At 36.8% G+C, this 27281-nt stretch overlaps 2 long non-coding RNA genes across 2 annotated transcripts; both read right to left on the reverse strand.

Moving 5' to 3' along the window:
- Positions 1-1824: 1824 nt before the first annotated feature.
- Positions 1825-26730, reverse strand: LOC127177498 (uncharacterized). Its single transcript, XR_007829236.1, has 7 exons — positions 25108-26730; positions 24959-25011; positions 6689-6791; positions 5540-5665; positions 5355-5420; positions 5196-5268; positions 1825-4980 (listed from the first exon to the last, which is right to left on the reverse strand). It is a non-coding gene; the product is annotated as an uncharacterized LOC127177498 (long non-coding RNA).
- LOC127177500 (uncharacterized) lies at positions 12886-13561 on the reverse strand. The gene is made up of 4 exons (XR_007829238.1): positions 13504-13561; positions 13334-13384; positions 13067-13214; positions 12886-12957 (listed from the first exon to the last, which is right to left on the reverse strand). It is a non-coding gene; the product is annotated as an uncharacterized LOC127177500 (long non-coding RNA).
- Positions 26731-27281: the final 551 nt, after the last annotated feature.

The following is a 27281-nucleotide window of genomic DNA, read 5'->3' on the forward strand; positions in this document are numbered from 1 at the left end:
TTTCAGGAAACATAAAAGTGATAAATTGAATACCTTTAATACACCACAAATACACTGTAAATGTTATGAAAGCAAAATTGAATAGCATGCTGCATGTTTGACATGTTTGAATAATTATTGTCTGAAGAATTATCATAGGTGTTTTTTGTAAGCAAATTAAACATTAATTACTTTTTTTACAGAGTATATGCACACTTTTGAATTTAAATAATGTACATTACTTAATATTATTGTATACAGTGTATACAATGGGAGCCATTACACCCTTGTTTGGAAAAAACAACAACACTATAATCAACAAATATATTACTGCATCATGTTAACCACACAATGCAATCTGTTGTTGACGTTTCTATATTAAATGGGGACAAATAAATCTTCAACTGATCAAGTCTGTCCATTCACCACAAAAACCTGGAAGATCCTGTCATAAATGACCATATATGTCCATATATGTAAATATATGTCCATATAGTAAACTCTGCTCAACTGGGTTTCCATTGGCTTTGAAGTTTGCAAAGTACGTTTTGCTGGTATTATTACATAATTAATACATTCAGTTAACAGGTCAGTGTAGCTATTTCGTGAGAAATTAGCACTTTACCGAGATCATAACCCTAACCCCGAGCATAACCTAATTAAACTACAAATAACAGTGCCATGTTTTTCGCATCCTATTGATTAAATGGCAGAGGCTTATGGGTAATGTAGTTTAAAATGTTAAATAATAAAACTGGGAAAATACAATCTTTTTTTTGAACAAAGGTATATCTAAACATATTTGTTGTGCAAACATCTATGACATATTTAAGAGGCAGGCTGAAATTTGGTATTTTACTAAGAGCACTTTTTAAACACCTTTATACCACCTTTCCATATATGTTTGAAAACTCTGTCTAACATTATTCAATTAATGTAGCATAAGTAGTTGTCTTGCCAAATTTCTCATTAAAGATATTTGATTTACAGCCATTAAAAAAGACAGCCAAAGACTTTGATTTACAACCATTTGAAATGTTAATTTTCTTTGCTCTTCCAGGGGACTCTACTGGGTCCCTGGGGGTGGAAGAGCAGTAAAACATACACAAATCTATTCTCATCATGAACAACAAACTGTGCTGATTAGATGGTCTTTTCAACAACTTGCCAATATGTAAGTTGCAAGTTATAGTTATCTTTGAATAAGAACAGACCCAAAAAATATACACCAGTGCCTATTTAGAATAGACTCAATTTATTTTAATAGATTAGGAGCAAAAATACAGTGTTGACAGTAAACAAAGACACCAATTTAAACAATCAATACATACTGTGACACTTCATTGTACTATCACACAATGTCAATGTGTCATTCAGTAAGACGGTGTACAAAAAATCATAATATAAAATACCTAATTTGTACCTCTGTGTCAAAAATTTCTCATCTCTGTCCTCTTCAGGTGCTGAACATCAGTAATGTGCATGATCATCTTGCTTATAATACAGTACAGGATTCATGTTGATCTTTCCCTGCTGCATCACCCTCAGTTGTGCATAAAGTGTCTGTAGCAATATAGTCCTTGCAGCCCTTCATGTAACGTCATTAATATGACCCATGTCTTAATTAAAACAATCATAGTAATTATATGTATTGTTTACAAAATTAAATGGTGTATTTACCAAACACCATCCCTAATACATACTGGAGAATACAGCATAAAGACAGTAGCATGGTTTGAAAGTAATCAAACCATATTCAAGAGAAATAAAATAAGTTATTCAAAACCATATTATTTTAATCATATGAAACCATCTGAAATGAATGCATGGTGAAATGTCCTGAGCATCATAGAATCACATTCAGTTTCCTGCTCATTATCAGAGCTCTCCTGGTTTTCTTCATCTTGCTTGCTTGTCCATGTCCATGTTATAATCTTCTTCTTCCATGACTTAATTTGCAGCTGTTATGCAGCACCCTACAGTACAACTGACGAACAAAAGACATGTGACCAATTCAAATCAAATCACTTTATTTACAACAATATTAAGAATGTAAATGTACAGGTCGTGAAAGGTCGTGCAAACTGCAGCACGACAGTACGGATGACAAGTATTGAATATATATGCAACACACATATATAAGGGACTCAATACAGCTAAAGAACAACATACGGTAAATATTATACTATACAGAGAGCAAGAGATTAAAACAGTAATATACACAATTAAAGCTGCAAGCAGCGATGAAAGGGCCCTCGCACCCGGGCTCACCACCGACTGGTGGCTTTAGGGAAACAGCGAATGGTGGGCCATATGCTTTTAATATAGTAAACATAGGAGGAATATAAAGTCATTTAAATGTGCAAAATTTCCAGCTGCCAGCTGGTGGTGCTATGCCTGTAACTGAATATTGGCATGTAGATGTGTTCAGGCCAGCACTTTTATCAAACATACGAAGTTTGGTGCAGATTGAACATGGCATGCTTGAGTTAGTGTAAGACGTGACATATCCTGCTGCCAACAGGTGGCGCTATTATTATAACGGAATATTGGCCTTTAGATGTGTTCAGGCCAGGACTCTTGCCAAACATATCAAAGTTTGGTGCAAATTGGACATTGCATGTTTAAGTTAGTGTAAAAAAAAGTAATTTGCAGTTGCCAGCAGGTGGCGCTATGATTGCAATGGAATATTGGCCTTTAGATGTGTTCAGGCCAGGACTCTTATTGAACATCTGAAGTTTGGGGCAGATTGGACATTGCATGTTTAAGTTAGTGTAAAACAAGTAATTTGCTGTTGCCAGCAGGTGGCGCTATGATTGCAATGGAATATTGGCCATTAGATGTGTTCAGGCCAGGACTCTTATCGAACATGTGAAGTTTGGATCGGACATTGTATGGCTGAGTTACAACAACTTCCTCTTTCATGGCATTAATAGCATGCATTAGCACTTAGTGTTTCTAGCATGTTTAGCACAATATGGCATATTTTGCTGTGCTTTTAATAGTCCATCACAGTGTTAAACATGTCACTACCGGTTGCCAGCAGGTGGCGCTATGACTATAACCGAATATGGGCATGTAGATATCTTCAGGCCAGGACTCTTATCAAACATGTGAAGTTTGGGGCAGATTGGACATTGTTTGCATGAATTACAACAAGGTTCTTGTTTCATGGCTTTAACAACATGCTTTAGCACTTAGTAAGTGTTGCTAGCATGTTTGAGTGTGTTTTTAGCAAGTTTAGCACTCAATGGCTTATTTTAGTGTGTTGCTAATAGTGTATCACAGTGTTAAACGTCACTTTCTGTTGACAATAGGTGGTGCTATGACTATAACTGAATATTAACACGTAAATGTGTTCAGGCCAGGACTCTTATCAAACCTGTTAAGTTTGGGCTGATTAGACATTGCATGCCTGAGTTACAGTAACTTTCTGTTTCACTGCATTAATAACATGCTTTAGCACTTAGCTAAGTGTTGCTAACATGTTTTAGCATATTTCTAACATGTTGTTACCCTATTTAACACTTGTTGATGCTTTTAAAAATGTTGCTAGGCATCCATCCATAGTATTAAACATGTCACTTCCTGTTGCCAGCAGGTGGAGCTATGACTATAACTGAATATGGGCATGGGCATGTGTTCAGACCAGGGCTTTTATGAAACATGTTAAGTTTGGGGCTGATTGGACATTGTATGCCTGAGTTACAGTAACTTCCTGTTTCATTGTATTATTAGCATGCTTTAGCATATTAGCTAAGTGTTGCTAGCATGCTTTACTATGTTTGTAGCATGTTGAATATTAAGTTTGGGGCAGATTGGACATTGTATGCATGAGTTACAGCAATTCCCTTTTTCTTTGTATTAATATCATGTTTTAGCTCTTAGCTAAGTGTTGCTAGCATGTTTTAGCATGATTCTAGCATGTTGCTAGCCTATTTAAAACTTGCTAACGCTTTTTAATATGTTGCTAGGAGTCCATAACAGTGTTAAACATGTCACTTCCTGTTGTCAGCAGGTGGCGCTATGACTGTAACTGAATATGGGCACTGACATGTGTTCAGGACCTGACTGTTATCAAACGTGTGAAGTTTGAGGCAGATCGGACATTGTTTGCCTGAGTTACAGCAACTTCCTTTTTCATGGCGAAACATCGAAATTTGTCAGGCTGCCAGGGACATGCCCCTTGACGAAAACTCTAGATCTTCGCAATTTAGCATCGCAAAGGCCTTATGATAACACTCAGCAAATCTGAAGATGATCGGATTAAAACTGTAGGAGTTTGTTAAAGTACGAGGCCTGAAAATGGCAAAAACTGCACAAAAATCATACAGGAAATTCAATATAACGGACTTCCTGTTGGGTTTTGGATGTTGTGCCAGGAGACTTTTTTTGTAGGTATTGGTGTGTTACATGTGTGTACCGAGTTTCGTACATGTACGTGAAACGTAGTTTGAGGCGCACTCCGTTGAAATTTTATAGGCGGCGCTATCGAGCCATTTTGCCACACCCACTTCTGAAAACCATATCAGATGTAAATTTTCGCCAGGTCTGATGTGTGCGCAAAGTTTCGTGAGTTTTCGAGCATGTTTAGGCCCTCAAAAAGACTTTTCACTTTGGAGAAGAAGAAGAAGCGGAAGAATAATAATAAACGGAGCAATTCCAATAGGGTCCTCGCACTGCAGTGCTCAGGCCCTAATAATTACAGTACAAATATACCATTGCAGTGCAGTACAGTATGAATTTGTGCAAACGAATGTCAGGGTACAGAATAATAGTGAGTCAGAATCCAGTCAGTGTAAATGATAGAGTGCAGTACATATGAGGTTGATGTGCTGTGTGTGGTGTTACTGGTACGAGTTCAGTTCAGTCTGATTGCCTGTGGAAAGAACTTGTCTTGCAGTCTGCTTGTGAAGGTTCTGCGATAACATCTGCCTGAAGGTAACGGTAAGAGGAGTCCATAGCTTGGGTGGCTGGAGTCTCTGACCTGGTGTAGATGTTCTGGAGGGACAAAATAAATATTTATAATGTGGTAAATTAATAAACAATATAAAGTATTTTAATTTATCCTGTTGGAGGTTGCTGAAGGAATGGGCCAAAAGAATCCCTCCACAACTATCTTGCAGTTGATCAGTTGTGAAGTTTACTTTTATAGACCGTAACATCTGAGCTGTCACAGTAGAGCTGTTCGTGAATGCAGTCTTCACAGCAGATACCTGATGGGTTCAGGCTGCAGTGCTGAACTTGGTGGCCGTTGAATTGATATCTTCATCAACTGGCTTTATCCTCCTTCAAACAAACCCACAAAATAATGAGTCAACAATAACTCCAGAGAAATAGTGTTGGTGAATGCAGGTGCAGGTGTCAGTACTCACCATATTCGGTCATTTCCTGCCCAAATTCCAAAGATAATGGCACAGTTGATCTGCTCATTCTAGGAGCTATAAAAAGATGCATGTGTGAAAAACAATGACTTGAAGTAACTGTAACTGCTGTCTTTTGAGAGTTCAACGTCAATGCTGGTACCACACACAAGTGCATTGCTTGAGTACATACATACCAATGGAAATGTGCAACTTTCCAGCTCTTTGTCTTTTTCTGTTTGGGCTCATGTTCATTCCTTATTCATCAGGACTGGTTTGACTTGCTAGCTGTAACTGATTTTCTTTGTGTTTTTGGTCTTCAGCTGTAAAACAAGAAAATATTTACTGACCCCATGTTTAATTATTATTGTTGTTTAAACATAAATTAAAGCAGTTATAATAATAAACTTCAAGCTCATATTCCCTGGCAACTTCAACAGGCTCCTGAGTTAATCTGTACACATCAGATTCAGAGTCTGAGAAAAGGCCATCATGCAAAAACTTACAACACAATACAAAAGAATGTGTAAGTGAAGGAGTAAAGAATAAGAGGAAGCGAAATAGGCAGAGAAAGGCAACATTTTGTGTGTAAGTTTAACAGAATGAACAGCATTAGAAAAAGCTGTATTGTCCAATAGCAAGCTATATTAATATAAACAATTTAAATATGATTACATGTGACAGTATGGTGGTAAGCAATTTAAAGGCCTTTTTACATCAAGGATGGACACACCACAGCAGACAACAACATACTCTAACTGCAGCGTGTATACTCCGTTATCATCTGTTGGTGTGGATGCTAAAATATTTACCATTATATATATTTCTTGTTCTTGGTGTGAACAGCTTTAATTGATCTGATTTGGCCAAATTAACTGAAGACCTGATTTATCTAAACTAACACTTCCAGACTCCTATTGTGTGTTCAATAAAAACCAACATGGAAAGAAAGGCCGACTATGAGGTGTGGACAGATATTATGTACTGTTAGAACGGGAAGAGATGGCACCAATTTGTAAAGGTTATTAAAGAATTCAGACTTAATATAAACTTGACGATATAAAAACTGGGGCACAAATGTGCACGAACTACATGAGAGTTAAAACCGAGGCCAATGACAGCAGCAGGAGTAAAAGTTGTAGATTTTTGTATAAGTAAAAATTGTCCAATATCATATGAATTTGCTGACTTGGTAAATTGCATAAATTATTACTGCTTTAACATGATACTTTGTTTTCTTGATGGGGCCGTGGGGTATGTAAACCAAAATTTAAGAAATATCACATGATGTGCAAATATAACTGTAGTACAGTTCAGTCAAGGTGCTCAGACCAACACAGACATACCATTGGAAATGTTTGCCTTTGCAGCTTTTGGTGTTCTCCGTGAACGCACAATATGGCCAAATTCAAATCCCATGACAGGCCTTCCTTTGGTCTTCCCTTGCAGCTGAAACAAAGAGAAATATATACATGTTGATACATTGTGTTAATGACCTTTGAAGTTCAAGTTCCTTGTTAATTCTAGCAACTTTCTAAAAGAATTGGTCAAAATTTGATTCTGAGTTTTAAAAATAAGCCATGATGAACCACAGAAAGAGAGGCTACTATGTGTAAATGAATTACAGATTTGTTTGGAAAAACAGGAAAGGAAAAGGTGAGAGAGAGAAAGACAGAGAGTAAGCGTTGAGGTTATTGTGCTTTAACTACAAATACCACAGTAAAGTACAGTCAGTGTAGTAAAAATATGCTAAGTATTTAGCTATTGTGCTTTTACTAGTACTATGTAGTAATTACTTTTACTATGTAGTAAGAATAAAGGTTGTTGTGCTTATACCACAGTAAAACTATGGCTACTGAGGTAAACCCAAAGTACAAATACCATTAAAAGTGCAGTCACTGTAGTAAAAATATGCTAAGTATTTAGTTATTGTACTTTTACTACAAATATCACATCAAAAGTGCAGTCACTGTAGTAAAAATATGCTAGGTATTTAGTTGTTGTGCTTTTACTACAAATATCACATTAGAAGTGCAGTCACTGTAGTAAAACATGGTAAGTATTGAGGTTATTGTGCTTTAGCTACAAATATCACAGTAAAACTATGGCTACTGAGGTAAACCCATAGTATTGAGGTTACTGTGCTTTAACTACAAATATCACATTAAAAGTGCAGTCACTGTAGTAAAAACATGTTAAGTAATGAAGGATCTGACGATCCTCAAATGCAAACTGTGTGTGTTTTGCCTCAGAGCAGCCATACATTTGTGTTGTGTTTTGCTTTCTTTTTATATATTCTTCATTTATTCTTTATTCATTTAGAATCATTAATCATTTCATCATTTTATTATTCCATTTAATCATATAATCATTTATAATAATCATTATAATCATTTATATATTCATTTTATTGATTCATTAATTGATTAGTAATTCATATTATATTATAGTTGTTTTTTATATATATTTTCCATTGTTGTTTAGTCTTATGACTGTGTAGCTTCAAGGGCTGTTTGTCTTCATGAATAAGAGATACAAGGGAATGTTTATGGAAACTCAAGGTTTATGGGATGTTGTTGTGAATCAGTTTGGTATAACAAAACCTGTTGAATTTGTGTTCTTCAGACAAGTCTGAGCATTGAGACATACGCAACTAAGACTATTCAATAAACTCTGCTCCTTTTTATCATCATTACTTCGTCTCCTGCTTCTGCTCTTTTCTGGCTTCCATCGGTCAACTTCATAACTGACAGAAACCTGCTGTTAGTGGGGTTGGGGTAACTACAGCTTGCTGACTAGTTGTTCTGTTACCAGAAAGACTGATATTTTCTGACGGGATCTGGTGTCCGGGGATGGATCCTAATTGTCTGGCATGGGGACTTCATCTAACAGTAATGTAATTGTGATTTACCTACAAATACCACAGTAAAACTACAGTTACTGAGGTAAACCCATAGTAAGTATTGAGGTTATTGTGCTTTAACTACAAATACCACATTAAATGTACACTCACTGTAGTAAAAATATGGTAAGTATTTAATTATTGTGCTTTTACTACAAATATCACATTAAAAGTGCAGTCACTGTAGTAAAACATGGTAAGTATTGAGATTATTGTGCTTTAGCTACAAATACCACAGTAAAACTACAGTTACTGGGGTAAACCCATAGTAAGTATTGAGGTTACTGTGCTTTAACTACAAACACCACAGAAAAACTACGGTTATGTTGGTAAAAGCATGGCATGTTTTGTGGTTACACTGAATACACATGATGTGGTCGAGCGTCAGTTACTATAGTAAAAATACGGTAAACGTGTGGTTATGGTGGTAAAAGCATGGTATGTTCTGTGGCTACACTCAATACACATGATGTGGTAGAGCGACAGTTACTATAGTCCAGCACTCTTTACAGGAATCCTGCAGGACTCTCATTTTTTGCTGCAGGATACCTGTTGGTATCCTGTAGGAATTATGAAATCCTGCAGGACACATGAAAATATATGCAGGAAATTCCTGCAGGTTTTAGAATGGACCCTTCAGTGCAACAGAAACATCCAGCACACTTGCACAAGTGAAAAATCCTGCAGGATTTTGTAATTCGTGCAGGACTGCAGAAAAAAAATCCAAAAAAGAATGTAGTTTTTTGCAGAAGATATTATTTCCTGTAATACGAAAAAAAAAAAAAAAAAAAAAAAGAAAAGAGAAAAGAAAAGAAAAAGAAAAAGAAAGAACTACAGAATTTGGATTCTACAGGATAGGCTATATAAAGACTGGAGAACAAAGGTAGTTGCTGTAATTACATACTGTATTTTTATTTAGATTGAAGTACTGTAAATTTCATGGAACTATTTTTGAAATAACAGCATTGCCTGTTTATTTAACAGTTATTTAACAGTTTATTGCTGTTGTCAGCAATAAAAACAATGAGTCCTACCAAACAATTGTCGCGATTTTAGCTCAAAGGGAAATGTATATAAATAATTACAATTATTTATATCAGCTGCCAGTAGTAACTGTAGCAGAATTAATTTTTCATTAACTAATCTGTTCGGCCATCGAACATTCAGTATAATTTTTATATCAGCTCTAAGAAATGATATTTTCTTGGCCACAGAAAATAACTTTCTTAAAGTACCATTGCATTAGAGCATGTAGCTCAAATCGGAATCGTAAAGGGACATTAATTTGCAAGGCAGAATCAGAATCACAACTCATGTAATTTGTGCACAAGCATTTTATTAACAAAGGACAATTTGTTCTGCTACAGCTTGTGTGCCATGAAAGAGTTTCTGTAGGTGTCCATTCTGAGTATCATATAAGAATGCACTGTGACTCCATAAAGGACCCCAATTTTCACAGATGCTGCTGCATGCACAAGTATGTGGACATTGTAAGACACATAGCACTTGGCATACAGAGACTCAAAACACCCTACAAATGCTTTTAGAAGGGCATCAGCTGTGTCAATGTTTGGGGGAGAAATTGGGAATCTAGAAGGAAAATGTATGTGGCCTGTACTAGAAGTAGTAAATGGTCAAGATATTTCTGGGGCAAAATGCCAAACAAACAGGGAAGGCTGTAAAATAGTAGGAAGTGTCTGTATTCGGAAGCTTTCCAATATTTACACAAGGAAATTGGGGGCAGTCTTGTTATATTTGCAGGTGGTTGAATGGCAAGCAACCTTCTTTCAATTTGCTCAAAATTTCTCCTGATGTACCAAGGCTCTGTATGGTATTTGGAGTCAAACCATAGGGTAGTCAGTTGGCGGCAAACACCTAGTAATATGCCATGCATATAATCATATCCAAACCCAGCAGCCATATTAAAAAACGTCAGCAACATCAGAGGAGATGGGCCTTTCACTCCATGTACATATGTCATAGAATCAACAGCTTGCTGAGCATCTTTAGTGTGTTTTTCATGTGTCCTCAGCTCTGGCTCCACTGACTGCAAAGGATACACCCTTGTAAACCCATTACCCTTTTCTACAACCTCTCCTTTTTGATAGCACCAGTTATAACCATGCTCTCCATTAAATTGCTTGACATTCTGTAAAGCACAACGAGCCACAGACACAAATGCAAAGCAAACTGTAAACACGGACCACTGATTTTTCTCCCTTCCACTGACAAGACAACCCTTGGTTTTCAAGACTTCGCAGCTCATTAAGAAATGATAGTTTTGGGTTCGAGTCCACCTAAGTCGAGTCTGAGTCGAGTCTGAGTCTTTAACCAATCAAGTCTGAGAAGAGTCTGAGTCCAAAAGGGGTTGAGTCGGACTCAAGTCCGAGTCTCAAAGGGCCGAGTCGAGTCTGAGTCCAAGTCCAAGGAAACACTCCTGTTTGTCAGTATCTTAACATTGTTTTAACCCAAGGGTGCCCAAAATCGGTCCTGGAGTGAGGTGTCCTACAGAGTTTAGCTCCAGCTCCAATCAGACACACGTGAACCAGCTAATTAAGCTCTTACTAGGCATACTAGAAACCCCCCTGGCAGGTGTGTTGAGGCAAGTTGTAGCTAAACCAAGGACCAGGACCGAGTTTGGGCACCCCTGTTTTTAACCTTTACAACTAGAAAAACACAATGTCAGTTGAAATGTAAGAAAAGCAAACCTCTACTTGATCTTGCCATTTAATTTTTTTATTTCACAACATCTCATAATTAGTGTCCATGTTCTGCTTAGCAAACTTAAAGTCATGTAACAGAAGTTATGGCTGACCTATGTAATGTGACATATTTTAGAGTGAAACCGGTTTTAGAATGTGAAAAATTATAGGGTGGGACTTTACTTTATTCATCGATGTAGTAAATGTATAAATTCAAGGGTGGGGGTAAAGGAGTAGGTATTTTGGTGAATGTGACCTTAAGAGCAGAAAATGCACCTCTTTTATTTCTGATTGTGGCTGTGTGTGTTTTGGGTTTTATATGACATTTTTTTCTTGGATGAAAATGAGGCTGTGAGGGATAAACAGTCTTTGCAATGACACACACTGTTTATAAAGCCCTGCATATACTTTCCGTAAGCCACAGCAAACTCACACCTGTTTTATCTTTGAATGCATTTATAGTTACATTAATTACAATAAATTACATTATATAAGGAATAACCGATGATGGGCCATTAAATTATTAGAAAATCAGGCACACCCAAGGTGGTTTTGGACGCATAAAAACTCTTGCTGCAAAGATGTTAGCAATTTCTTTTTTTCTTTGAAGCTAGAAACTGCCACCACAGATCAAATATTTTGACGCATCAGTATTTCTCCCAACTGTTAAGTTTTGTTTAAGACAAAACCGACTTCATTTACATGAATAGTCTCCAAGACAAGCATGTATGTAGCAATAACAGAAGCTATTTGAAGCGAAAGAGAACTCGGCATTCGCACACTGACTGAGAGGGCGCGTTCTGTGAGCGCGCTTTGAGTGTGTGCGCACATAAGCCCGTCGGCTTTCAAGTAGCCTACTGGACAAGACTTAAAAACACATGCAAATACTAAATATCACTTTCGTGATAATCCAAACCACAATCCACCAAGAATGACATGCTTTGCCCTCAGATTAGGGGGGGAGCTCATTGATTGTGATTTGAAGTGGTCAGATGTCAAATGGAGAAGACTTGAAAATTGGAACGCCATCAACATTCCATGACACTGAAATATTTGGCAGTTTTGGGTCATTTAGTGCACCAGTCGATTTGTACATAGTGCCATCAAATAAGTCTTCAACATTTTGTGAGTTGCACTTGGTTCTTGACCATTTGTAATTCAAAGACTGGCAGAAATCTGCATCCTGAAATTTACCTCGCAATTGATCTGAAATCGATAGCTTGATAAAGATAGAGCCAGATTTGATCAAGTTTTCAGAGTCCCCTGGGGTACCATCACATGAAGCACAATGGGTGGGGATTTCATTACCAAAGAAATATTGGCAGGCTGGCAAATATACTGGACTTCAAAAGTGTCACAGTGAAAGGATTTCATGAACTTATATAAACTATCTGGAACGCCATTTTTGGGATCAGGACAGTGAAGATTGATAAGATCTAACAAGTCACTCAAAGCCGCTTTGGATGTTGTATGTCTGAGGCTGTAGGCAATTATGCACAGTAGGGATTCTTCACTGGTGATTTTGGCATATGGATACATTTTTTCCTTACAGGCACACAGCTCATCTCTTTCTTCTGTGCTTCCCTCACAAACTGCATTGTGGTTACCGAGCATCTACAAAGTAGATATTGCACTAATTACACGCTGTCACATAAAGAAAGCGTGCCTCAAAAGAAGCATGAGACTAGATAATCTAGATAAATATTCTGCACTGTGTTCAAACTGCATTCACACATGAGTCTCTGGAAAGTTCTCACAAGCTGTGCTGAAAACATCCTCCTCCTCATCAGCAGAAAAGCTTTCCTGTCAGACACAGTGCATAGATTAACAAAATCTATATGTGAGTATATGCACATATTTACAAATGTATGCATAAAAACTGCATGGTTTTTAAAAAGACAGCAATTAGGATAGAAATAAAAGATCAGTAATTCATTCTCACATCAGCATCTGTAAAGTTCCCATCAGCATCGCTGACGACCTCATTGTCATCATCAGTAGAAAAGTTTCCCTATGAGACATATACATGCATTTGGACCTCTAGTTTAATGCATAAACTTTTAACTTTTTTATGTTTATATGTACTAGCTGAAAAAGGAACAGAGAATTGCCCAACTTACTCATCTGTGCATGATGGTAAAGAAGCACCATTTCAAAAAGACAGAAATGTAAGAAGACACAAAGCAACTGTATCCTCACATGAGCATCAGGAGAGTTCCTGTTAGATTTGCTGAAATTGTCACCACTATCATCATTGGAAATGTTTTCCTATAATCATGAAATTATAAACATAAAGAGGCATGTTAGACATGGCTTCTTGACATTCATGTAGGGCATGAATTTGTAACTGAAAATGTTTTTTAGGCAAATATCAAAACATGAATTACTTTATATCTGGAATAAGCCATGTCTTGTATGATCTTCTTTTTTTTTTGCAACTGAATTAGAAGAAAGAGCAGAATTCTTGCTTATTTGATGTAAGTTGATATGTAATTGTACAATAAGAAACAAATAGTCTAAATTAGAATTAATTGCATATTATTCTGAATTCAGCGACCTATTGTATTCTGTGTCCATCGCCTTTTTGTGGCAACTGGAACTGGTGCCTCTTCATTTAAGTACACTTTGTACTCCATTTGTATCCTTTAAAAAATAAACGTGAGTGTTATTTGTAAACATAATATATTTTCTGCAATAATATAGCTTGATCCAAACTGTAATATCAAAACATTTATAAAAATAATAACATCTGTGTGTTTGACAAAATAGTAGGAACATTAAGACTCTCTGGAAGACTCTCTGTTTTAAGGAATCTGTGTTTTACAGAATCAAGTCTTTCACACATAAAAAGACACTCGGTTTTCTCCACCTACTGGCGTAACAGTGTATTTACAACAGCACCGCTAAAGGAATCTTTTTAGAGAAATCTTTTTTTTCGCTGTCGACGATACGTTATAACAAGACCGGTACATAGGCCTACAGCTTATATCAAAACTGATTTTAAGAATTAACTATATAAAATTAGCTTTTTGTGCACTGTTAACAAAAACATTGTTCTGTTTTGTATTTTCACTGCTTATAATTGATATCAGTGTACTTTTTTTGTTACCTCAGAAGTCATTTTAAAACTTGCATGCTATTGTTTATTTAGTACTGACCTGAATAAGCTATTTCACATAACAGATGTTTAGATATACTCTACAACTGGATCTATAAAAATGACCCCGTTCAAAGCCGGGGGGCGAAAACTTTTTGCATTTTAAGATCAGGGTAAATTTTACTTATTTTGTCTTCTGGGAAACATGCACCTATGTTCTGTAGCCTCTAAAGGGCAGTACTAAATGAAAAAAATATGATATTTAGGCAAAATAAGAAAAAATTACACATCTCCATTCTGTTCAAATGTTTTCACCCCTGGGCTCTTAATGCATTGTGTTTCCTTCTGGAGCATCAGTGAGTATTTGAACCTTCTGTAATAGTTGCATGAGTCCCTCAGTTGTCCTCAGTGTGAAAAGGTGGATCTCAAAATCATACAGTCAATGTTGGAAAGGGTTCAAATACAAAGAAATGCAGGATGACCAAAGAATTTGTGTTTTTCTTTTTTCTGAGGAACAGCATACAGTTTAACTGTTCAGGACAACCAAGGGACCCATGAACAACTATCACAAAACAGAAAAACAGTCATGGATAATTCAGGAAATGACTCACAGTATTAAGATTCCAGGGTATGTAGACTTTTGAATGGGGACTTTTAAATTTTTTCTTCTTTTGGAGTATATATAAACATTTGTTAAATAACTTATTCAAGTCAGTACTAAATAAAGAATAACATGCAAGTTTCATGATCTGTCTTATTTTGTTAATATATATATATATATATTCATTAATCAATCTATCTATCTATCTTAGAAAATGAAGAAAACATGGGATCTGGTGGAATGGAAGGAGGAGCCACCCACCTATGACATTGTCCCTAAAAAGGACATACTAAAGAAAAATTTGAACCTGGGGATGTTGTGGATGTGGCCTACGAGGACGAAAGTTCACCAGCCACAATTATAGACATTGATGGTAAAAAGTACAGCAAACAAGATTCAGTCATGATAGAAGATATGCATTTCCTACTTTAGTATTTTGTCCCTTTAGAGAACAAAGAAACCCTCAGGAGGAGGATGTTTAGGCTGGAGGGGAAAAGAAGAACACAGACATGTGTGCCAAATACAGAAAAAAAGAAACTCAGCAAGAGCAAGAAATCTTTAAAATCTTTTATATCTGTATTTCTCTGTCTATTTAGCAATCTGTTAGTAGGCTAATCACTTTTAATTGAACTGAGTTGAATTGTTATTATTATTTTTTTAAAGAAATTCTACCAATGCTTGAATCCATGGCCCCAAACATTACACTCAGAACAGATACTCTCAACAATCAAAAATCCCAGGAGAATTTGAACCACAAAAATCCCCCTGAAAAGGTGAATAATAATATATTTGTTTGTTCATATATGTGGCCCTGGACCACAAAACCAGTCTTTAGTAGCACCGGTATATTTGTAGCAATAGCCAAAAATACGTTGTATGGGTCAAAATTATCTATTATTAAATTATTTTTTTCTTTTATGCCAAAAAAATCATAAGGATATTAAGTAAAGATCATGTTCCAAGAAGATATTTTGTCAATTTTCCATTGTAAATATATCAAAACATAATTTTTGATTAGTAATATGCATTGCTAAGAACTTAATTTAGACAACTTTGAAGGTGATATTCTCAGTATTTTGATTTTTTTGCACCCTCAGATTTCAGATTTTCAAATAGTTTAGTGTATCTCCTGACAAACCATACATCAATGAAAAGCTTATTTATTCAGAATTCAGATGATTGCTTATGACTGGTTTTCTGGTCCAGGGTCACATATATTCATGTACAGTGCTGTGCATAAGTCATAGAAGGCATGTTAACTTCATGTACAATTTGATTTACTTGGAACTAAATCCAAATTTGGTCAACCCTTTGCCTTTAAAACAGCTAAAGCTTAAGCAAAAGATGCAGAAAGATTTTTTAAATGCAGAATTTAACAAAACTAACACATTTGCACAGTAATGTATATATAGTCATTGTTACATGCTTTTAATTTTGGTGTCTTTAACTTTTTATTATTGTTGTTATTTTTTATTTCTTGTTTTTTTTTGCAGACACAGGGGCTAGGAATTAGTCCTACTGTCCTGGCAAGTTGTGGACGGGCTGGCACATTATGCTGTGCCATGGTTAAAGATCTGGCAGTAGCAGTGTTTGGACGAGAGATGTTTGGCCACTCATGGGCTGTCTGGAAGGGCTGGTAATGCAAATAAAGGCACTACAGCAAAGCCAGCTCTTGACCAAGACAAAGTAATGCTCATCTTGGGTGAGTTAAATGTCCTTTTTTGTACTTTTTTTTTCTTTGCACAAAGGCTGTTACATTTAAAATAACATAATGATTTCAAAATTGTAATCATTGTAATCAATTTGTGAAATTGCATTTACAGGCAGTACAGAAGAAAATTCCAGATGTTCCAATAAAGTTCATCAGGGCAGCACTCAAAAATTAAATGATGAACACAAGCTACGAGTAAGGTAATAATTTGTTACACAGACACAGACACACACACATTGGGTTTTCATGTTTTATGGGCACATTCCATATACACAAGGTTTTATACTAAACTGCAAGCTTGTTTCCTCATTGGGACCAAAAAAATGATATTACTTTACTTGTGTGGAATAACATATGGGGAATACCAGGACTACACACACACACACACACACACACACACACCTTTTTTGACAATTTCAATAAATTAAATAAAATTGTGAAAATACATTGTTTCGTTGTGAAGTTATTTCTCCTGCATGTATCTTGCAGAAGACAACTGGCAACTAGCAGCAACCTACATAACTTCATATCTGTCCTGCGTACTAATCCTGCAGGAACTGCATGTTTTCCTTCATAGAATTCCTGCAGGTATTCCTTCAGGAAAATGAGCTAAAAATCCTGTAGGAAATCTGCATAATATTCCTGCGGGATTCCTGCAGTTTGTTTTGTAAGGCTTGTTACATGACCGCTTTCCCACCATAGGCAAATTTTAAATTAATAATTTCATTCATAAATACGAAACGATCGACTATTTTTCGAGACAGTATCTGTATGTGCCTTGATGTCATGTAAAGTCCATCTTTTAATGCACTAAATCGCTGATCTTTGGTCCGTGTGGAGTTGATGGCATTGGGGAAACGATCGCCCCTGCTGGTACGCCAGTGGTAATTTCACCGTCCTACATGCGTGCGGTGATTAACCATTTGGATGGATGATAACAGCTTTCTGAGCCTACCAGTAGGCGCAGCAGGCCCCTTCTGGCCCATATCAATGAGCTGATAACCACTGATAACGTCCATTCAATTGAGTGATAAATTTGAATTTGCATTGATCAACTTCTAGACTTGATTGTTTGCACTTTTTGGGGACAGATGGTAATTTGCATGAAAGACACAACCTCTATTACACCCTCTACTGTGAGGAAAATATCTCTGAACTCTCAGGTTGTTTACCAAAATTAGTAGTATACAGTAGTTACTTCTTGTGAGAATGAGACCATTGTACCAGGTGCACAAAGACAGTTCAAATGATACCTAACATGACTATGAATATCGCTCGTATCCATGTAGAATATTATATTATATGCAGTTGATGCAGCTATGGACCACAGGTGAGAGGAGATGGGTGAGGGGAAGTGGATGGAAAGAATAGGTGAAAAGAGACTTTTCTCACATCTTCTCTCAGTGAGATGCGGAAACAAATGTCTTTGTCTGCCTCAGAAAATAAAAGTGTCTGAGGTTCTGTAAACCTTACAAACACTAATAGTGTGTTAGTGCATCTAAGCTTATGAAAAGAATGCATGTTCAGAAATGCTGTAAAACGTCTTTCTCATTCAGATATTGTTAGTTTATGCAATGTTATGAATAAAGATGACCCACATTAAAAATGTTTCATATGTTTTAAGAACAGATACAACAGAAAAGAATTACCAACAGAATGTGTGGTTTGTTTCTCTCTGTATCCACTTTTTACACTGTATACCTGTGTCCCTATTTCCTAATCCCCTGACGACCCGCCTCCTTCTGTATAACACCCACCTTAAAGGGCTGTGGCAACATTTAACATTTCTACATCCTTTCCCTTAAATAACACTCAGAAACTGAATATACAAACTGTAATATTCAAAATTAACTAAGGAGACAATACACCATAACATTTAACATTATAGAAAACTAAAAGAACTGTCCTTAACGAGTGAAATAGTCCTGATAACGGGGATTGGGACGGCTAACTTTTCCTGAACGATTCACCACAGGCTGGGCAATTGCAGCACCAGCACCAGTGGCAGGTGCTTCTCCCTGAGACGACATCACTGCAGGTGACAGGGGGGCTGTAGGAGGTGGAGCTATTATCGAATTCCTGAGCTGTCTGCATCTTTACTGTCTGACCCTGTTGTAAAGGTGGAAGAGTGTGGGCATTGTGATCATAGTATACTTTGCTTTCCTTTCTCCTCCTGGTCAGCACTGCCTTGACGCTACGGCATACAGAGGCTGTCATTCTTCTTTCAACTTAGGAAGAAAAGTTCTTGTACGCCTGGAGAAAAGGAGTTGGGCAGGAGATTTCAGGTCAGTGCGTGGAATATTATGCAGATGGAGTAATGTAGCCTGTATGTCTCTGCGCTCCCTATGGCACTTCTTCAGCAAATGTTTGGCGGATCGCATGGCACACTGTGCAAGGCCATTAGACTGTGGGTAGCGAGGGCCACTCTGAATGTGCTTGAAATCCCATGCATGTGCAAAATCTGTAAATTCATGGCATACAAACTGGTGTGCATTGTCCATCATGACAATCTAGACAATCTGTCTCTTGAGTTTCGAAATTACTGTGACACTCCTCATGTCAGGTAGATGGTCGTTGAAACCAACTAGAGAACGAGTCTACTAGAACCAAGTGCATTTTGCCATGCCAGTCAAATATGTCTGCAGAAGTGAACATCCAGCGGAGGTCAGAAACATTGTGCAGCTGCATAGGTTCTCTTGAGTGATGGGGGCTTGAGAGCATTATAAGAAGCACAACGAGAGAGTGCTCTCTCTATATCACCATACATTGTGGGCCAGTACATTGTTTCTTTTGACCTTTGTTTTGTGCCCGTCAGACCTGGATGGCTTGGTGTAGCTGAGTCACATAGTAACTTTGTAGCGATGTTGGTATTAGGAGTCTCTGTCCACAAAAGATCAGTCCATTCTCAACAACAAATTCCTCTCTCATGGCAAAGAATGGGCAGAGATCATGTGGAAGCTCTTTGAAAGAGCTTGGCCAGCCATGCATTATCATATTAACAAGTCTTTGGCATGTCGGATCCGATTTAAGTACAGATCGGAGCTCTTTTGTCTGTTGTGACAAGAGAACCTGAAGCGTCATTACTGCAAGTCATCCAAAAGAGGAGGCTCAGTGGAAGGGAGATGAGCATGTGATAGGGCATCAGCAACAAAGAGTTCCTTTCCCTGTTTGTAGATTCTATCAAGACTGTAGCTTGAGCATCATGCTTTGAATACGTGCTGATTGCAGTGTGTAATGGCTTTTTTAAGATTGTGATGAGAAGCTGGTGATATGTTTCCACAGTCACGGGTTGACCGTAGATGAAGTCATGAAACTTCTGTGTTGCAAACACCAAGGCTAACATTTCCTTTTCAATTTGGGCATATCAGTAGGTGTTAAAGCGTGTCAGGCAAAAGCAACAGGAGCAACCTCCTAAAGACATACAGCGCCCAGTCCATGTTGGGATGCATCAGCTGAAAGAATAATGGGTTTAGTGACATCAAAGTATTGCAGAACAGGCAGACTGATTAATGCTGGTTTAATGCCGTCAGAAGTCAGGAGATGACCTACATAGGAGACAGAGGTGACACAAAATTGGCACTTATCAGGGTTTAATTTCATGTTACAGGCACATTTTGTGAAGTATCTATTTCAATTGCTCATCATGTTCCTGTAGTGCACGCCCCCAGACAAGGATGTCATCTACCATGATCTGACACGGTTGTCCGTCAAACAGATGCTGTATGGATCGCTGGAATACTTCACTGCCAGTGGAGATTCCTTAAGGCATGTGCAGGAATCTGTACCTGCCAATGGGTGTCATGAATGTGGTCAGCTTTGATGATGCCTTATCTAAAGGTATTTGCCAAAATCCACATTTGGCATCGAGGATACTGAAAAAACATTGTAACATGCACCTGGCATGTCAGTTATGACCTGTTTAATAGTTTTCAATGGATGACGGTGGCCTTAAGAGCACCTTGTTGAGACCATCTTTCTTTTTGGCAATGACCATGGCAGATACCCATTCCATGGCATCAGATTCATGGGGTAATGACCGCCAGTTTAGTCATCCTCTCTCAAGCTCTGCCATGACTTTTTTCTTCATTGCAATGGGTACTTTCTTGGGTGCAAATACAGTGGGCACTATTTACTCACATATAAAAACTGACAGGCAGTTTGCCAAGCACTGTGGTGTCAAACAGATCACTGAATTCCTGTACCTCTGGTTCTTGGTTTTGCACCATATGCACATGTGGTCCTAACTGTATCAGACCCATTGCTATGCTGTCTTGCAATCCAAGCAGTGGTCTCACATTATGATCTACAACATGGAATTTTAGTTGGCTTTGTTCACAGTCTAATATTGTGGTGCCCTCAGTGTTGATAGTTTGCCCACTATATGCAATGAGTAGGGGTGTGACGAGACACTTATCTCACGAGACGAGACACGAGACTGGGTTCACGAGAACGAGACAAGACAAGATTTTTAAACTTTTCTTAAGAAATCCTCAATGATGAAATGTATAGGGAAAATAGTATTTTGTTCAACTGAAAAAGACAAAATGCAAAAACAAAAAAATGTAGGTGCATTTTAAACTTTATGAAATTAAACTTCTATTTTAATGAATTATATGCAGTAATAAACAACATTTAAACAAGAGCTTCACAATTCTGGATAAATTGAGAATCCCAGTTATTTGTAATAAATTGGAGATAACGATTCTCTCACGATTCTGGAGAAAAAAAAATTAGAAAACTAAACAAAATAACGTAATTTACTAGTGGTTCTGACAAACTGTTCATTGCTTAAGTCTTTTAAAAATATATATTTAAAAAAAAAACACATCCAATGAAGGAGTCAGTGTCTCACTTCATTAAGACTTGTTTGACTATTGAAATCTGAATGAATGATTCAATGACATACTCTTTTTAAACGGGCAGTTGTCGCCACCTCCTGGCGGAAGAGGATAAGCGTTACAATACATACAAGTGTTAAGATACTTTCGGTTTGATCGCTACTGGAGACAATAAGTGTTTATACCCAAACTATGAACTTTTATCCCAGTGCTTCTATTATTTAAATGTCTGTAACACATAAATAATGATTATAATGTGGTTAAAAAGGCTGTTTGTGTTGCTCTTTCTGCGTTCACATTTACCCCGACCCTCTGATTCATTAACAAGGGCAGCGACAAAACGTGCTTCTCACGCTCCACTGACACTGGCGATGTGAAACAGTCTTAATAGACATAGCTAAATCGTTGTCATTCGGGAGTAAGATCGCATGGGTGTTTGAAACAAGATCTTGATATTTTAAGGATTGATCGTGCAGTTCTAAAGTAAACACTGCAGAACATTTTATGGTGATCTCGTCACACCCCTAGGAATGAGATTTTATTTTTCAGCAGTGTTTATGTGAGCTGAGGGTACAATGAGGTTTAGCTTTCGGACAGATATAATGTTGCATTTCGAACCTTGTTGTAAATATTTCACCTTTCTGAGAGACATCATCCACTGTCCCGCAATAGAAGGTGTCCTCAGGGACATCCAGAGTTGTGTACAGTTCATTCACTCGATTAGATTTAGAGTTTCTGAATTGCGCTGCAGTTCACTTAGGGTAATAATTACGACTCTGGGACTGTGGTGCTGTTTTGTGTAATGGAGCCGATCTGCAGCACTTTGCAAAGTGGTTCCATTTACCACAGTTGTTGCATTTTTTATTGAAAGCAAAACACTTGACCTCATCAGGGGCATGGTATCTGTTGCAGTTGATGCAGCGATATTGTGTGGTACATACTTCAGCTTTGTGTTTCAGTTCTTTTGTGCTCTTTTCAGATTGCTCACATAGCAAGCATATATTAACTGCAGAACCCAGAGTGAGCTTTTTCTCGCGGAGCAGTTCATTGAAAAAAATGATTCTTTTGACCAACTTAAAAAAATTACTGTAAATTATTACAGCAAAATTTATTAGTTTTCCACAAACGCTACCTTTAATTTGGTTGAAACTTTAAAATTTAATTTAACATCAATCAAAATAGTTCTTCTGCCCAAGAGACAAAATTACACTCACACAACGTCAAAATATTTGTTATTAAAGAGACCAAGAATATATATATATATATATATATATATATTTACTTTGGTACAACTTCAGTTTCTATTTTGGAAAAACCTACTTTTTAACCTACTAACATCCAAGTATAATTTTTACTTTGGACTAAATAAAAAAAAATTTTTGTTACAAGCTATTTTAATTATGTTTACTCAAGTCAAAGTTCTGATTCAGTACAAACTATATTTTTAATGATACCCTAAACAATTTATTTTCTTTAGTCATGACTCACAAGACAAAACTTTACTTAATGTAGGTCAATACAGGTGCATCTCAAAAAATTACAATATTGTTTTTTTTTTTCTGTAACTTAACTGAAACTTTCATATATTCTAGATTCATTACATGTAAAGTAAAACATTTAAGAAGTTATTTTTTGTTTTAATTTCTGAGGATTAGAGCTTACAGTATCTTAAAATATTAGAATATTTACATTTAAGTTTCATTTAATGATCATCCCTACAGTATACATTCCGGCTATCTCATGTTCTTTGAAACCACAATAATATGGAAGACTGCTGACATGGCAATGGTCCAGAAGACAATCACTGACACCCTCCACAAAGAGGATAAATCACAGAAGGTCATTACTGAAAGGGGTGGCTGTTTACAGAGTGTTGTATCAAAGCATATTAAATGTCAAGTTGACTGGAATGAAGAAAATGCTTTGGAAAAGGTACACAAGCAACAGGAATGACTGCAAGCTTGAGAAAACTGTCAAAGAAAGCCAATTCAAACACTTGGGAGAGATTCACAAGGAGTGAAGTGAAGCCGGAGTCAGCGCATCCCAGTCACCATGCTCAGATGTCTTCAGGAAAAGGACTACCAAGCCACTTCTGAAACAGAAACAATGTCAGAAGCATCTTACCTGGGCTAAGGAGAAAAAGATCTGGACTGTTGCTCAGTGGTCCAAAGTCCTCTTTTCCTATAAAAGTAAATTTTGAATTTCATGTTGAAATCATGATCCCAGACTCTGGAGGAAGTCTGGAGAGACACAGAATACAAGCTGCTTCAAGTCCAGTGTGAAGTTTCTGAAGTCAGTGATGATTTGGGGTGCCGTGACGCCTGCTGGTGTTGGTCCCTTGTGTTTTATCCAAAGTCAATTCAGCCGTCTACCAGGAGATTTTGGAGCACTTTATGCTTCCATCTGCTGACAAGCTTTATGGAGATGCTGATTTCTTTTTCCAGCAGGATTTTAGTACCTGCCCACAGTGCAAAAACCACTTCCAAGTGGTTTGCTGACCATGATATTACTGTGCTAAATTGGCCAGCCAACATGCCTGACCTGAATATCTAAATTTTTAAGATATTTTCTAGAGAAAGATGAGAAACAGCCGATCCAACAATATACAGATGAGCTGAAGGCTCAGTAGTGCCACAGGCTGATTGCTTCTATGCCACACCTCAAAGATGCTGTAATTTGTGCTAGGACCAAGAAATTTGCTGTAATTTGTGCTGCTGATCAGGTATTGAGTGTATAAATGAACATAAAAAAAAAAAAAAAAAAAAAAAAAAAACTTCAACTTTTCTGTTTTTTGCAAATCTGTTATTTGATTGATCTTAGTAAATATTCTAATATTTTGAGATACTGGATTTTTGACTTTCATGAACTGTAAATTCTAATCCTCAAAATTAAAACAAAAAAACTTTTGAAATGTTTTACTTTACATGTAATGAATCTAGAATATATGAAAGTTTCAGTTTTTGAAATAAGTTACAGAAAACATTTTCATAATATTCAATTTTTTTTGAGATGCACCTGTATTTTTTTTTTTGCTTTGTTACAATTTAACTTGTACATTACATTTAAGCATTTAGCAGATGCTTTTATTCAAAGCTACTTTCAAATGAGGACAATAGAAGCAATTAAAACCAGCAAAAGAGCAAAAATATGTAAGTGCTGTGATAAGTCTCAGTTATGTATGTATTTGTTTGTACACTGACCAAAATTATAAACGCAACACTTTTGTTTTTGCCCCCATTTTTCATGAGCTAAACTCAAAGATATAATGACTTTTTCTATATACAGTAAAAGACCTATTTCTCTCAAACATTTTTCACAAATCTAAATCTAAATCTGTGTTAGTGAGCACTTCTCCTTTGCCGAGATAATTCATCCACCTCACAGGTGTGGCATATCAAGTTGCTGATTAGGCACCATGATTATTGCAATAACACAATAAAAGTATACAACAGCGTGTTCCAGTTCCTGGCAATATCCAGCAACTTTGCACAGCCATTGAAGAGGAGCGGACCAACATTCCACAGGCCACAATCAACAACCTGATCAACTCTATGCGAAGGAGATGTTTTGCACTGCATGAGGCAAATGGCAGTCACACCAGATACTGACTGCTTTTCGGACCCCCCGTGAGATATTTTGAGAAAAAGAATTAGAACTAATAGTAGTATACACATAAATATCTGAGATCAATACCTTAAATAACAACAGGATAATTTTCATTAAATCATCTCATATAATTTTGTAATATACATTGAAGAACCTTACCTTGAACATGTATATATTGCTTAGGAATTGTCCGGATACTGGCTGGTATGTGTCTGTATTATTAGGGTAAAGATGAAAAAATCTCTTAGACTTAATTAATAAAGCACAGCAGAAATCAACTGGCCTCAATAAAAAAAAGTAGCACTTACAGTTGTCCTGTAACTCGATTACATCTCCAAACTGTTAAGAAAAATCATTAAAAATGTCTTTCCTAAAGAAAAAAAACAAACAAAAAAAAACAAGCCATTACCATCTGGATTAAAGGAAAATGAAACATAGACAAGTAAACAGTACTATTTGGGCAGTAACAGGACCAAAAAATGCAATAGAACAATAACACAAATGGGCTTAACAGTAATGAGAAATACAACTAAATAAACTAACCAAATGTTTTAAAATAATAAATGTCTTTACCTCATTAATTGAGTTAATACCTCATTAATACTGCTGTTCTGAGATGAACGATTTAAGTTAGGTTTCGCGGCTAATATCGCTTTTAATGTATCAAGCTCTTTATTTTTTATTTTTATGGATGCTTTTTAATCGCTATAAAATGTCAATAACTTTATACAATCCGCCTAATGAAAGGTGCGTGGATTTATGTACATGCCTCTACATGTTACCTGTGTGAAAACACCCATTAAGCAGTCAACTTCATCATATACATATATCAACTGTAATAACAATAAAATCAAAGTTATTTGTATAATTACTCCGATATTGTGGAATCGCGTGTCAGCCACGGTCTCGATGCGGGAAAACAAGATGGCCGTCGATCAGAAAATTAGATAAGATCCACTAGATAAGACCCTTCTTTTTTGGCTGGGATCGTTTACAACCGCATTTGGGATCATTTGAAGCTGCATTTAAACTGCATTTTGGAAGTTCAAAATAGGGGCACCAATGAAGTCCATTATATGGAGAAAAATCCTGAAATGCTTTCCTCAAAAACCATAATTTCTTCAAAATCCTTGGCGCATGCCGAGTCGAATGAAGTCCAAAATTCAAAAATCGTAAGGTTTAGTTTTTTTCTATAAATATTTGTTTGTAAAACCTACTTTTTCTCTGATTTTTACTGAAATTGGCTCAGATCATCTTTAGACCATGCTGGCAAAAAGTTATGGAATTCAAGTTGATTAGTCAATCCGTTGTCGAATAACACGCGTTGAAATTCTACAAAAAAACACGCAAAAATGGTTGTGAGGCTTTATCTCTGCAAAGGTTTGGCATATTACCAAACTTTGTGTGTGTAATAATAAGCATGACCTGAGGCTACCTGCAGCGTTTTGTCGCAGTGCCACCTAGTGGTCAGGAGATATGAAAAATGCTTATTTTTGCTTATAACTTCTCAATAGTTTGGCCAAAAATCACAAAAGGTCTCTTAAAATTCGGTGCATAATGCCGAATCCAACCATACCCAATTTTCCCATGTCAGCCATTTTGGCTGTCAGCCATATTGAATTTTGTCCAAAAATGCTATATTTTACGAACGCATTGACATATCGTTACGAAACTCGGTTTGTGTCTTTGGCACCATGCTCTGATAGTACTCAAAAAGTTTGGGGGCAGCGCCACCTTGTGGCCAAAAGTTCTAAAGAAATTTACAAAAATGTTAATAACTTCTGCTTACATTAGACTTTTGTAATGAAGTGATCTCAATAGATTCCTTGGGTAATACCGAGAACATTGATACCCATTATGAAGTATTGGCCAAACATCCTGTCCGCCATTTAATGTTGAAAACCTACTTTTTCAAACTCCTCTTAGACTGTTAGTCCTGCCCAATTATCATTAATTGTTTGTGCTGTTTCCCATAAAACATTTAGTTTGGTATCATCTTCCTACATGTCATAATTCTCATCAACATTCCTATGTTGTTTTTCCTACAATCCCGGTTCAGTTGTAGTCAAGATTAAGCTATTATTCCCTTTCTGACCCTATATCTATCCTAAGTCTCCCATGTGGACCAAAAATCCTCTAAATCTTTCCCCCACATATCATTTTACTTCAGGGGAGAAGTAAAATATCCTGCCTCCCTAATCCTTTTAATATTAAAAGTTCTTTCATGACACAGTTTTACATGTCTTCTTCATTCTCTAATTCTGTCTTTCTTTCTCGTGTTCTCCCTTCTTGTCTGCTCCACATTTCCTTCCCCCTTTTTTCCATCTTCACCAGGGTGACTCTTTGCGAGTCGTTGCAATGGTCTTTCCCTCGTTGGCAAGGGAGGGTCGTTACTAGCACGCCCTTAATCCCTCACTCCATGCTGTGTAGGGTTGTTGAAGCTAGTTGGCGTGTTTTAGGGAGAGAGATGTGGTCCCGTTTT

This window comes from Labeo rohita, chromosome 15 (assembly GCF_022985175.1).
Source record: "Labeo rohita strain BAU-BD-2019 chromosome 15, IGBB_LRoh.1.0, whole genome shotgun sequence".
Taxonomy (NCBI): Eukaryota; Metazoa; Chordata; class Actinopteri; order Cypriniformes; family Cyprinidae; genus Labeo; species Labeo rohita.